Consider the following 15,384-nt stretch of genomic DNA (forward strand, 5'->3'; position numbering starts at 1 on the left):
ATGCCATTCCCTGAGCTGCTGTTAACAAGCCAAGTGCCATGTGATTCTGCAATACAGCTGTACATATCTGATATACTTCTTCAGTTATTAGGGATAGAGCCTACTTTGTGTGATTTGGTGCTTGGCTATATGCTCAGATGAGGTAACTATCTATATCTCAGTCACCAAGGATGCCCCCTGTGAGAAAAACAAAGCCAAAGGATAATACCACCAGGGTGTCTGGAGATGGCAGCAGCTTAAGTCTTTGCTTAAGTACGCCTTTATATCTCTATCATGTTTGCTTGATAGTAGGTTTGCCCAGTGTCCTAATTAGCAAGTTTTGATATATAGTTGCCAAAAAGTATGGGCAATCCCAGGTGTAACATCCTGTCCAATTCCATGGGAGGTATGGTCACCTGGGAGTACCAGGGGGCACTGGAAAAACAATCATACTTATTCTACTGATATCCATTTGGATGTTCTGACAAGTGAATCTGGGGATCCAACCCACAGGTCTCTACCTTCCATTTTCTCCAAACCCTGGGGCACTGGACCTCCTAGGTCTATAGTTTCAGCTAGGAGTCAGGCCATTCTGTCTCTTGCAACCATGAGCAAGAGATACTGAGTTGTGCCCAGCTTCCCTCACAATGGCTGCCTTAGTTTCATCCCATGTTGAAGTAGTAGCAAAAGTTTTTTCCAGCCATGTCTAATTGTCCAGGGATGTGGTCTGAACTTTTCAGGGCTGTCCAGAAGCAGAACTCGGAGGCTCTAAAGTGCATATCCAGCAGGCAGATGTATGTGCTACTCTGGCATAGGTGTGCATTCAGTCCACAATGGTGTTGGCAAGGACACACGTTTGGATGAAAGGACAAAGCAGTTATAGTCATTAACACAGGTAAATCACGTCCCTCTGAGAGAATGCATGCCAGCTTTGAGTCCTAGGAAAGCACAGTGCCTGCCTGTGGCTGTTTCTCTGGGCTGTGATACCACACTTAGTCCTGGACATCAGCAGACTCTATGTGCACCCGCACCAGGAAACTCATAATTGGCCAAAGGAAAAGAACAAAAGTGACCTTTAAAATCTGTGTCCTATCTGCAGGACATGGCCAAGTAACATGTACTGTGGGGACCACTCACTAGTTACCCATGTTGTCACAAGGAGATCACACTCCAGATCTTTCCCCCAAGGGCCTAGCAGGACTACACAATGGAGGTAGGGGGCCTTTATTCTCCAAGACTATGTCCAATACACAGTTTGTCTCTGATTCGATCTAGTGGGAACAGGCAAAAGGACATTCCCTTGTTGCCCAAACCCAGGCTTAAGTACAACTTCCTTTGTTGTTACCTGAGGCTGCTGTGTAGTTTAGCAAAGCCTCTATAGAGTTGGTCCCCCTCATAGGGGACATTCATTCAGAATCTGCACAATTACCCACAGATGCTGTGCCCACTCCTTCATGGAAGGTGGGTTGCTTAAGTAGGCCTTTATATCTCTCTATCATGTTTGCAGCCTGTGGGTGGTATCCGGATGTGTAGCTTCCATTAAATCTGTAACTGAAGTCAACATGCATAAATCAAAGGCATTTCTGTATATCAGCGTCAAAACTTCTGAAATGGAAATGAGGAAAAACACTCCATTCACAGTATCCTCAAAAAAAAAAAAAAATACTTGGGAATCAACCTAACAAAAGAGGTGAAAGATTTATACAATGAAAACTACAGAACCCTAAAGAGAGAAGTAGAAGAAGATCTTAGAAGATGGAAAAATATACCCTGTTCATGGATAGGAAGAACTAACATTATCAGAATGGCGATATTACCAAAAGTTCTCTATAGGTTTAATGCAATGCCAATCAAAATCCCAATGGCATTTCTTGTAGAAATAGATAAAGCAATCATGAAATTCATATGGAAAAATAAAAGACCCAGAATAGCAAAAACAACTCTAAGCAGGAAGTGTGAATCAGGCGGCATAGCGATACCAGATTTCAAACTATACTACAGAGCAATAGTAACAAAACAGCACTAGTACCAAAACAGGCGGGTGGACCAATGGTACAGAATAGAGGACACAGAGACTAATCCACAAAGTTACAACTATCTTATATTTGATAAAGGGGCTAAAAGCATGCAATGGAGGAAGGATAGCATCTTCAACAAATGGTGTTGGGAAAACTGGAAATCCATATGCAACAAAATGAAACTGAATCCCTTTCTCTCGCCATGCACAAAAGTTAACTCAAAATGGATCAAGGAGCTTGATATCAAATCAGAGACTCTGCGTCTGATAGAAGAAAAAGTTGGCTCCAATCTACATATTGTGGGGTCGGGCTCCAAATTCCTTAATAGGACACCCATAGCACAAGAGTTAATAACAAAAATCAACAAATGGGACTTACTTAAACTAAAAAGTTTTTTCACAGCAAGAGAAACAATAAGAGAGGTAAATAGGGAGCCTACATCCTGGGAACAAATTTTTACTCCTCACATTTCAGATAGAGCCCTAATATCCAGAATATACAAAGAACTCAAAAAATTAGACAATAAGATAACAAATAACCCAATCAACAAATGGGCCAAGGACCTGAACAGACACTTCTCAGAGGAGGATATACAATCAATCAACAAGTACATGAAAAAATGCTCACTATCTCTAGCAGTCAGAGAAATGCAAATCAAAACCACCCTAAGATACCATCTCACTCCAGTAAGATTGGCAGCCACTATGAAGTCAAACAACAACAAGTGCTGGCGAGGATGTGGAGGAAAGGGTACACTTGTACATTGCTGGTGGGACTGCAAATTGGTTCAGCCAATTTGGAAAGCAGTTTGGAGATTCCTGGGAAAGCTGGGAATGGAACCACCATTTGACCCTGCTATTGCCCTTCTCAGACTATTCCCTGAAGACCTTAAAAGAGCATGCTACAGGGATACTGCCACATCGATGTTCATAGCAGCACAATTCACAATAGCTAGACTGTGGAACCAACCCAGATGCCCTTCAATAGATGAATGGATAAAAAAAATGTGGCATTTATACACCATGGAATATTACGCAGCACTAAAAAATGACAAAATCATGGAATTTGCAGGGAAATGGATGGCACTAGAGCAGATTATGCTAAGTGAAGCTAGCCAATCCCTAAAAAACAAATACTAAATGTCTTCTTTGATATAATGAGAGCAACTATGAACAGAGCAGGGAGGAAGAGCAGGAAGAAAAGATTAACATTAAACAGAGACATGAGATGGGAGGGAAAGGGAGAGAAAAGGGAAATTGCATGGAAATGAAGGGAGACCCTCATTGCTATACAAAATTACATATAAGAGGTTGTGAGGGGAATGGGAAAATAAACAAGGAGAGAAATGAATTACAGTAGATGGGGTAGAGAGAGAAGATGTGAGGGAAGGGGAGGGGGGATAGTAGAGGATAGGAAAGGTAGCAGAATACAACAGTTACTAATTGGGCATTATGTAAAATTGTGGATGTGTAACCGACGTGATTCTGCAATCTGCATTTGGGGTAAAATTGGGAGTTCATAACCCACTTCAATCTAATGTATGAAATATGATATGTCAAGAGCTTTGTAATGTTGTGAACAACCAATAAAAAAAATTAAAAAATTAAAACAAACAAACAAAAAAACACCAAGACATTTTTAGAAATTTGAAGGAAGTGTAATTATGGAGCTCAAAGCAAATTTTGGAGGTTAGAGCTGAAAAGAAACTCGAAATAAAACTTGAGACTTTAAAAAAGGAAAAAAAAAATCTGTAACTGAGTTGCCTGACCTGTGAAATGGGTGCCTGATCACTCTCTATGGGCTGATTGTACAAGGCCATTAAGGCTGTGAGGGTATGAATTGTAGTATGCTGGTTAGCTTGGCCCCTAGGCCAGGCAAACCAGCCTGTGGCTGGATCATCTGCTATGGAGGCAAGCCTGGCCTGCTCCTACTTCTGTATAGGGCCAATGTAGTCAACCTGCCATCCTGTCTAGGCGACATGTCCGTGCATTACCTGAGCATCCATGGTTCCAAGGCATTGAGGGTGTGGATACTCCTGAGTACTTACCACACATGCCTGGCAGGCATCCACCAGAGCATTCCATGTTAAAGGCAGACTCCATTGTTTGACTACATTCCAAATGTTTTTACATCTGCATGCTGTAGGCAGCTGTGCAACTAAGCTATCAGGTCCCCATTCTAACCACCGCACCCTAGCCAAAGCATCTGCTTCATTATTCCCTGAGCTAGTCAGCAGGGCATGGCCAGTAACATGCCATATAGTCACCTGTTCCTGGTGGCCTAGCTCCCAGAGCTCTTGCCACAGAACTTGCCCTTGACACACAGCATAGCTATCTGTAAGTATCGCTTTGGGGAATATTTCATTTACTATCATCATCCAGACATTGTGTACCTCAGCTCATTGGCTATTTTGTCCTGTACTATCAATCAGAACAGTGCCTCCCTGGCTTATCAGCCACCACCATCCATACAGGCAGTAGTCTGTGGCTAAATCCATTAGTATACCAAACATTGGACCATGTAGTTGCTTTTTTTCCAAGGTATGGGCTTGTTACATAAGTAGTAGGCTCTAGCATCTCCTGAAGTCTCTTGTCCCTGCTGGCTCCTGGCACACCTGGTCTCTTTTGGTTCCTTTAAATGTCTCCATGGCAGTGACTGTTTTATCACCTCTGCTGTAAGGAGGGGTGCTAACCTCTCCATTTTTAGGGCACTACACATAATATCATCTACTCCTAAATCTCATGGGCAGAAGAGCAGAGTAGCCATGGCTTCCCCGGCTTCTGTCTAAATTATTTACCCAAGTCCACTAACTTGGCTGGGTAGGTGAGACTTGGTGAACTTTGTTACCAGGGCTGGCACAGCTGCCCACTGGAGCGACTGACTGCTGTGGTTTCAGTTTCTGCGTTACCACTGGCTGGGCTTGCAGGTACTAATCCCCTTCCTCCTCAACTTCTGATTCCCTTAGCACCGCAGGGAAGCTGAGGGGTCATTTTTTTCCACATTTTTAAAATTGATACATTGATACATAATGAAGGGATTTGCTGTATATGTCCACAATATAACAATAAAATTTGGCCAATATCACTCCCCAGGTGATATGGAGATCCTCCTACAGGAGCTGTAGTTGGGTTTCCAAGGCCTCTTTCTTATCTTGCAACTCCCTCATCTTGGCAGTTTCTTGTAAAAGCTGCATCAGTTTCTGCTCTTAGAGCTGTAAGCAGCACCCATCTCATGGCCCCAGAAGCCACATGTGTGTCTCCTCAGGCCATTTCTCCTTGTTGTCAGTACTACCACTGCCTTTCTCCTTGGCTATGGCCTGTGCCTGGCTCCACCACTCCATTCACAGTCCTCCCTGCTGGATCCTTGTTCACCACAGGGCAATCAGAAAAATACAGCCCACTTCCCATTGTCTTTTGAGTGGCATTATCTCATAGGTGGAGCTAACTACTTAATAAGGACTTCTGTATACTCCCAGGGAACCCATCTACCATATTCCAACTCTCCGCAGATGTCCATGTTATAGGACCATGGTAACTGAGTACTCCATGCTGCTCGGTGATCATAGGTACCCCCAGCTGCCAGGGTTGAGGCATCTCACACTTGTGTAGAATCCTGCTGACCATCTGACTTGTCAGGCTGAGGCTCAGACTCTGGGAAACAGATGCAGGATCCTGGCAGGTGGAAGAAGATGTGAGGCACAGTTGGGATAGTAGACGTGCCTTATTTGGAGGTGGCAGCATCCTTCAGCCATTATGTCCCCAGAATCTTTCTACATGTTTTTTTTTTTTATGTGTAGGCCAGATAAGAACACATGCTCACCAGCAAATATTTATGACCTGGATGGAGTACATATACTGAATCAGTACATACACTGAAACTTCAGTACATAACTGAAACTTCGGTGAGGGATCCTAAATACAGCCATCATGGTCCACCCTACATGTGACTTCAGTGCTGCTGAAGGGTGAGAGATGAGCTCTGCCATCAGTCAGACAGTAGTTTGATGCCTGAGTTATGGGTGTTGATCACCTGTTTGCCAGGTGAGGAAGGGAGCAAGTGGTACCACTAATCACTGTGTTCACAGTGGAAGGAATCTAATAAGTTGGAAGTCATTACATGGGGAGTGTTGAGATAAAGCTATGGAAGAATTTGCTTTTTATTTCTGTCCAATACTCACTACAATGCCTGTTATTCATTGAGAAGGAAGTTAAAGGTTAATCAGTGAGGCTCTTTCCCTTTCTTAACTTATCTAAGAAGTAAACAGTAATCACCCCATCTCCATTCTTCAGTTTAGATAGCTCATTCCTTCTTACATCACATGAGCTGTAGTTCAGTATGTGAGCTCAGTAATGGAAGTACTGTAACCAACAGTGTTTGGAATGAGGCTGGCCTGGGTTCTTATTCCAGTTTTCAGCTATCTACTACTACCCAAGTGATCTTAAGCAAATTTCTTACACTCTCAGAACCATGTGACATCATCTACAAAGAAGAATGCTGAAACATCTGTATTTAGACGATACTGAATGAGACATAGATATTTATAAATCCTTTTGCAAGGGAAAATTGTAAAGTTCAAATTGAACATGATGGTTGTTGGAGATACAGTGAGAATAAGCTAGACATGCTCCTTGCCTGGTGGAGCCTGTACAGCATGCAAGTAAGTATTGTCATATGTCCTTCCACTAGTCCAGGGTCAGTGAAAAGAGTGTGGATGGTATCCATGGGACACACATCCTCTATTGGAACTACCTACCTGTACAGTTGTACCGTGAGAGCAGTCATGGGCAATATGTAATGAATGGCAATGGCTGTGTTCTAGTAAACTTTATTTAATAAAGCAGGCGATGGGATTTGGCCTGTAGGCTATAGCTGCTGTACTTTAAGTTCTTGAGGGAAAAGACTGTTATTAATTTTGATCTCTCTGTTACCTAGTGGTGTCTGATACATAGGAGGCACTTACATTACTTGCATTGATCTGAAGTCATTGCACATGGATGAGTGAGAATTAATAGACAGTTCTGATATTTTAAGTCTTATGAGTAGAGAAGGAGATGCCAAGATGGGACTAGATGTGCAAGGGGTTTAATGTCAGGTGTATGGGAGCTCTTGGAAGGATACATGAAAAGGGAACAATCCGATGGAGCGAGACTTTGGACTGTGATTCAAGTCTGACCTCAGTGAAAGCAGAGGGAGGAAAGACGAATTGGGTAGGAGGAACCCAGGACCACAGTGTGCAGTTCTAAGAAATTGTTGACCAGGATGATCTGGAGTCCCCAAGCACAGGTTCCTGCTGGAGGAGTCCTGTGTCTTCTGGTAGGAATGGCCTAACTCCATTACTCTGCTGTTCTCCTTCAAGGGCTGGAAGCAATATGGGGGAATGGAAGAGGGACAACAGTTGGGAGCTTTTGACCTCTTAAGGGAAAGATGAGTCTTCAGCTCTGTGGCCAGCACAGCCTGGTTTTTGTGCTGCACACACTTCTCCATATGTTTATGGGTCTTTCTAAGGGAAAATTGCTAGGAAGATGACTATAGTCCCTGTCACTGAGCTGGTCTCCTGGCTGTAGCTGGTGTTCATCCCCTCCCTCCTCTCTCCTTTGGGAGTTCCTGAAGTCTCAACCATAACCTTAATGGGTTTGGGTTCTTTTCATGGTACAGTGACCCAGAAGTACGTTGCTAGGGTCTGGACCCTTGATAACCATGGACCTCTCAGACTAATATTGCTGCACTGGCCTACTTGCAGTTACAGTGGGACAAAGAAGTGCCAAGAGAAGCCTTGTAGACATCCTTGCCCCCATTATGTAATCTCAGCCCTCAGTTGTCCCTGCCACGATGGTTATTCCTCTTCTTACTTGCAGTTTCCTTGCCATAAGGATTCCAGAGTGTCCTCGCCATATACCCCGCCATATACAGCAGAGCAACTCTCATTGTGTAGAGGGGATGCTCCAGTCCCCTAAGGAGTCATTGGGAGGAAAGGTAAATAGGGCCAGTTCTGCTTTTACCCTTTGGTTTTCAGGAATTGTATTCTTCCTAGGGGAACACAGCACCACAGATAGTCCCCTGCCTTAATCATGTACTACTCCATTGTTCTCTATCTCTAGCTTGTCTTCCATACAATGCTGTCTTGATTTTTATAGGGCTATGATATTTCTTGAAATCAGGTAGTGTGAGTTTTCCAACTTTGCTCGTCTTCAAAAGTATTTTGGTTATTCTCATTCTTTTGATCTTTCATATTAACTTTTGAATTAACATATTTATGTCTATAAAAATTCCCACTGGAATTTTGAATAAAATTTGCTAGGATCATTTTTTTTTGGAAATTTAATATCTTAACATCTTTCATTTGTTTTAGCATTAACATCTTTGACATTTTTGTTGGGCAGATTTAACATCTTTATAATTCAAGTCTTCCAAATCATGAACATGATATATCTTTCTATTTATTGAGATGCTTAATCTCTCAGCAGTATTTTGTAGTTTTAAATATATAGAACATGTTTATTAGATTTAGGTGTAAGTAATTTGTTTTTTGTTACTATTGATATAACTATGAATGGTTATAGTTGTCCCTGTAAATTGTCTGCATTTTTGAAGTTCTAGATGTTTTATATATTTTTCTTCTGTTGCAAGTGGAATTTATTTTCTAAATAGTTATTTAAAATGTATAGTAAGAGTGTTTCAGATCAGCTCACATCTCCTTGTCTTTAAAATCCTCATTTGATCTTTATTCATCGTGGAATTGTTATTCAGGGAAGATTTCTGAGTTTGGCGCTCAAAGTCTTCCTTACTTTGGCAATTGTTTTTCTAACTTCACCTCCCATTTTCCTTTCCTCCAATACTTTATCTTCCTAATACACCTTCAAGCAGTATTGTGAAATGTAGCCATTTCTCAGTATTTAGGTGATATGATCCTGTATATCACACTGGGTTTGAAAAGTGTGTTAAGTGGGTTTATACAGCACAGGGAAGCCCATCACACTGTTGTTGATGCCTAATGCCTGGGTTTCCAGAAAATTACAGCCCTAGAGAGGGCAACCCCCATGATAATCAATATCTGACCTTTTTTGTTCATTTGTTTGTACAAAACTGTAGTTTACAGAGGCAAAGAGACAGGTTGGCAAAAGCTGTTGATGCTGCAAAAATCTGCTGATAGCAAAGGAATAGTTTTAGCATATATCATAGATTTTAAGTCATTATGAGATCTGTCATTTATTAGTCAAGTTCATTAATGTTTATAAACTGTTTTTTGTTGTTGTTGCTTAGATGCTCTAGAGTATTTTTATTGATTGGTTAAGTAAGAAATTCTATTTTTTCAAGTAAATTCAACAAAGGATAGTAGTTGGTTTGGATTATTTTTTAGGTTTTTTTTTCTCTTCTTTCTTTTTTTTTTTTTTTTGGTACTGAGGATTGAACCCAGGAGTGCTTTACCACTGAGCTACATCTCTAGTCCTTTTAATTTTATTTTGATCCAGGCAGGGTCTAAGTTGCTGAGGCTGGCCTTGAACTGGGAATGCTCTCCCTCAGCTCCTGAGTCACTGGGATTATAGGAGTTTACTACCTTACCCAGCTGTTAGTAGCTTTTCTTCACAATATTTGGCAAAGGAGGTGGTGCTAGGAGACCAGAGTTGCTTTGTTGGATGGTTAGCTGCAGCTGATTACTTTTGTGATCTTAATTTCCTAAGTGTACAAATGTGGAGTTACATATGAATTCTAAAGGATTTTATTATTCTGAAATCCATGATCCTAAATTTATGGTTAAATTTATAATATTTTTAAGCCAAAAAAAGGTTGCCCAGTAGAGGGAGCTCTGCTCTTTTTCATGTTCTCAATTTATTGAAAAATAGCTTTCATAAGGAATGTATAATTTGCCTGAATAGTATATGTATAAAGATGAGGCAGATGCCTGTTTAGCCACAGTTTGCATCATCTTTTGAGAGATCATCAGTGTGCCAGCTTTAGTGTTCATTATTCCATTCTTTCGACTGTTTATAACTCATTCTTGCATCCTTAAACGATTTATTGTTCTTGTTCTAAAGTATTTTCTGTTTTGAACTTTTATATAAAATATATCAGAGTATGCATTCTTCTGATTTGTCCTTTTGTTTCTCATGTTTTTTGAGATTTATCCATGTTGATGTGTGTGGTTATAGTTCATTGAATTTGCACACTTATGCTATATTCCATTCTGTCAACATACCACAGTCTATTTGTTTGTTCTCCTGTTGGAGATTTAAGTTGCTTTAGGTTTTTCTGTTATAAACAATGCCACAATGAACATTTATGGACACGTTTGCTTTTGAACATTCAAGTGTTGCTTAAGTATATCCAGAGTTACCTAGGAGTGGTAACTCTTTAGAGGATATATATATATGTTAAACTTCACTAGATAGAGAAAAACCATTTTCCACAGTGGATATACTGAATTTTATTCTAGTAGTAGAAATATTTGATATTGACTGACTTAAATTTTTGCCAGCCTCCAGATCTGGAAATGTGTGGTTCAGATTTTTGCCTTTTTCTTCATATGGATTGCAAAGATCTCTCGTTCTCTCATTTGTTCTCTCTCTCTCTCTCTCTCTCTCTCTCTCTCTCTCTTTCTCTGGTATTGGGGATTGAACCCAGGACCTTGTGTATGCTAGGCAAACACTCTACCACTGCCCCACACTGCCAGCCCTCATTTCTTTCTTTATGGCATTTTGATGAACAGAGAATTCATTAATTTGTTTTAATAACAAATTATAGATATATATATAGATAAAGCAATCATGAAATTTATATGAAAAAATAAAAAATCCAGAATAGCAAAAGCAAATCTAAGCAGGAAGTGTGAATCAGGCGATATAGCGATACCAGATTTCAAACTATACTACAGAGCAATAGTAACAAAAACAGCATGGTACTGGTACCAAAACAGGCAGGTAGACCAATGGTACAGAATAGAGGACACAGAGACCAATCCACAAAATTTCAACTACCTTATATTAGACAAAGGTGCGAAAAGCATTCAATGGAGAAATGATAGCATCTTCAACAAATGGTGCTGGGAGAACTGGAAATCCATATGCAACAAAATGAAATTGAATCCCTTTCTCTCACCTTGCACCAAAGTTAACTCAAAATGTATCAAGGAGCTAGGAATCAAACCAGAAACTCTGCATCTAATAGAAGAAAAAAGTTGGCCCTAATCTCCATCTCGTGGGGTCGGACTCCAAATTCCTTAATAGGACACCTATAGCACAAGAGTTAAAATCAAGAATCAACAAATGGGATGTATTCAAACTAAAAAGTTTTTTCTCAGCAAGAGAAACAATAAGAGAGGTAAATAGGGAGCCTATGTCCTGGGAACAAATATTTACCCCTCACACTTCAGATAGAGCTCGAATCTCCAGAGTATACAAAGAACTAAAAATTAAACAACAAGACAACAAATAACCCAATCAACAAATGGGCCAAGGGTCTGAATAGACACTTCTCAGAGGAGGACATACAATTAATCAACAAATACATGAAAAAATGCTCACCGTCTCTGGAAATCAGAGAAATGCAAATTAAAACCACTCTAAGATACCATCTCACTCCAGTAAGAATGGCAGCCATTATTAAGACAAACAATAATAAGTGCTGGTGAGGATGTGGGGAAAAGGGTACACTTGTACATTGTTGATGGGACTGCAAATTGGTTCAGCCAATTTGGAAAGCAGTATGGAGATTCCTTGGAAAGCTGGGAATGGAACCACCATTTGACCCAGCTATTCCACTTCTTGGACTATACCCAAAAGACCTAAAAAGAGCATACGACAGGGACACAGCTACATGGATGTTCAGAGCAGCACAATTCACAATAGCTAGACTGTGGAACCAACCCAGATGCCCTTCAATAGATGAATGGATAAAAAATTTGGCATTTATACACAATGGAATATTACTCAGCGGTAAAAAATAACAAAATCATGGCATTTGCAGGGAAATGGATGGCATTAGAGCAGATTATGCTAAGTGAAGCTAGCCAATCCCTAAAAAACAAATGCAGAATGTCTTCTTTGATATAAGGGGGGCGACTCAAACAGAGCAAGGAGGAAGAGCATGAGAAGAAGATTACCATTAAATAGGGATGAGAGGTGAATGGGAATGGGAGAGAGAAGGGGAATTGCATAGAAGATGGTAGGAGACCCTCATTGTTATGCAAAATTACATATAAGATGGTTTGAGGGGGAAGAAAAAAGAAAGTGTCACAGTAGATTGGGTAGAAAGAGGTGATGGGAGGGAAGGGGAGGGGAGGGAGGGATAGGAAGGGTAGCACAATACAATAGACACTAGTATGGCCCTATGTATAAATGTGGCTGTATAACCAATGTGATCCTGCAATCTGTACACGTGGAAAAATAAGATCACATTTGAATCAAGTGTATGATATGTCAAGATCATTGTAATGTTTTGAGCAACTAATAAAAAAATTAAAAAAAAAGAATTTGAATTTTATTGTGGTTTGCTCTACTTGATAAAATCACACAGATCTCTTCTGTTTCGGCTACTAGAAAGTCAACTATGGTATAATACTCTTAAGATTCTTAGAAACCCGTGTTATGAAATATATTTGATCTTTCTCTTCATTTCCTGTCTTAGATGTCCTAGAATCCCTGGAATTTCCTGTGTGATAGGATTATACTGTTATTCATAGTGAGCATCCAGAGTTAAGTCAGTGAGGTTACTTAGGGTAATGTCCCTAGATAGCTTTAGGATGGGGCTAGTCTTAAGAAAAACCCTGTGATTAGAGGATTAGAGTTGGAACTTTCAGCCCCACCCATCAATCCCTTGTAGAATGGGGTAAAGGGTTTGGAGAGCAAGCTCCATAAAAATGATTGAACAGTGAGATTGAGCTTCTGAGTTGCTAAAGCTGCGGTAGCACCAGGCGGTCCTGGGGGAGGGGTGCACCTGGAGAGGGTCTGGAAGCTTTTCACCCCTGAGACCTCATCCTAACCAACTCTGCTCTGCCTTTTCATCTGAGTTCTTTATAATGTATAGATAAACATATGTAAAGTGTTCCCGAGTCCTTTGAGCTGTCATAGCCAATTATTGAACCCGGTGTGGGGGGTGATAGTTGGTGGTAGTAGAGGCCCTAATTTATGGCTGGTTGATCAGAGGTATAGCTAATAGCCTGGGACTTTCAGCTGACATCTGAAGTAGGGGGCAGTCTTGTGTGATTGAGTCTTTAATCTATGGGATATGACACAGTCTTCAAGGAGATAGTGTCAGAATTGGATTGAATTATAGGAGACTCTGTTGGTAACCACTGGAGAATTTTACACACCTCTGGTCACAGAAGTATTCTGTGTTAAATGAGAGAGGTGTAGGGAAATGAACCAGAGTAGAGTAGAAAAATAAAGTTTTCCTTTTATGAAGCAATATTATTTTAAGTGAAATAGCCTGTGAGGTACTGCCTTCAGTCTTTCTGAGGTGAGGTTTTAACAAAAGTCTTAGGCCCACATGCTTGTGACTACCCTGAGACCATGTTTTACTAAGAACAACGTGGATTTGATCTTTGCATAAAGCCATTTTACTTTGAGAACCTTTACTGACAGGGACTGGGAATGAGAAATGGTTTTGTTTTTGAGTCATCCAGTCATGACTTCTGTGTCTTTCCTCTATTTCTGCTGAAGAAAAAAAAATATGAACAGTTCCTTCATTAGCTTATCTCTATCCATATTTTGTCATCACGCTAAAATAAATCAGTTTGTGCTTTAATCATTCATCCTGGAAGATTAGCCAGTCCACCTTTTGTGTTTTTCATGTTCCTGCAGGTGACAGTTGTGCTGAGATTTGTGCCACTGGGCCCACATGGATCTTTTCTCCAACTTCTGGTAACAGTGTCCTTACTGTTCTTGCCTCTACATAGAAGTCCCTTTGGGCCTTCATTCACTGCCTCCTCCTGATGCAAATGCCATGGCTTTCTGTTCTAGTTATCTTTTATCATGCAGTAAAACTATACCACATGTAGTGGCTCAAGACAGTCCTTGTAATTTTTCATAATTAGGTGGTTCAGGAATCATGGGGAGGCTGAGGTTGGCATCAGCTGGGGCTGCTGAGGCTGGAGACTCCACCCTCAGGATGAACTTCTTTATTCACAGATTTGGAGCTTTGGAACTTCTTGACTCAACTTCTTTCTTGTAGTATTTCATCTTCTAGGACCTCTTCTGGTCACTTAGGTGTCTCACAACATGGAGGTCTCAGAATAGTTACACTTTTTACGTAACTACTGGTTTCTAAGAGAAAGCTTTGCATGAATTTGTGATATGAGAGGCTGGTCTGTAGCTCAGTGGCAGAGCACTTACCTAGCATGTGTGAGGCAGTGGGATTGATTCTTAGTACCACATTAAAAAATAATAAGTGAATAAAATAAGGCATTCTGTCCATCTACAACTACAAAAAAAAAAAAAAGAATTTGTGATATGAGTGGGAGCATTCAAGAGGCAATTCTGGCCAGCTAGTACTTTTGCCATAATCTACTTATCAAAGCAGTGGGTAGAGAAGTACAGTCTGACTACTGTGGTGGTAAGATCACAGTGCAGAGGAGCCTATGGATGGGCTGTATGGTTTTAAGCATCTGGTAAACATCTTTGGAAATGTGGCAGTCTGCCTTAGAGATACAATTTCTTTTTTCTCAATGGATACCAGGGGGCTCAGCACCATTTAGTGAAAAGTCCATGCTTTCCTACTGACCTGAAGGGTCTACCCTGTCATAAACCATGATTCTAAATAGGAGTGTGTGTTTATTTTGGATTGTTTTTGTTTAGGCCTATGGTTTTCAACTTGGGGCTCTTCTGCAGGGACATTAGGCATCATTAGAGAAAATTCCTGTTGTCACAACAGGTATCTCAGCATGCTACTAGCCTTTGGTGATAGATAGAGGTCAGGGATGCTGCTAAATATTCCACAACGCACAGGGCAGCCCCACAACAAAGAACTATGTGGTCTAAAATGTCAGTGATGTTACAATTGAGAAACCATGGTCTGTGTCATCAGTTATGCCTTACCATGTGATCTTCATTAGCTTTAGAATCTGGTAGGGTAAGTCACCTCACATTGCTTTCCTTCTTTGAGAATGTATTGGTGATTTTTGGTTCTTTGCATTTCCATATAAGTTTTAGAATCTGTTAATCATGTTTCATTAAAAACTCTTTGTATTTCAATGGAATTTTATTGTAAATTGTAGATCTTTATGGTGGAAACTGACATTTTGTGATATTGAATCTTCTTATTCACCAACATGATATATATCTGTTGATTAATTTCTTTAATGACTTTTAATAAAATTCTATAATTTCCTTTATTTATAAAGGGCTTGCAAATATTTTGTGCAAGATGAGTGGCTCTCTTGGCCAGCTGTGAGGCT

The 15,384-nt window shown here is 40.5% G+C and overlaps 1 protein-coding gene across 2 annotated transcripts in view; it reads left to right on the top strand.

Moving 5' to 3' along the window:
- Depdc1b (DEP domain containing 1B) overlaps positions 1-15,384 on the top strand; it is a 121,697-nt gene that overhangs the window by 55,828 nt on the left and 50,485 nt on the right. The window lies entirely within an intron of this gene.

This window comes from Ictidomys tridecemlineatus, chromosome 1 (genome assembly GCF_052094955.1).
Source record: "Ictidomys tridecemlineatus isolate mIctTri1 chromosome 1, mIctTri1.hap1, whole genome shotgun sequence".
In the NCBI taxonomy this organism is placed as follows: Eukaryota; Metazoa; Chordata; class Mammalia; order Rodentia; family Sciuridae; genus Ictidomys; species Ictidomys tridecemlineatus.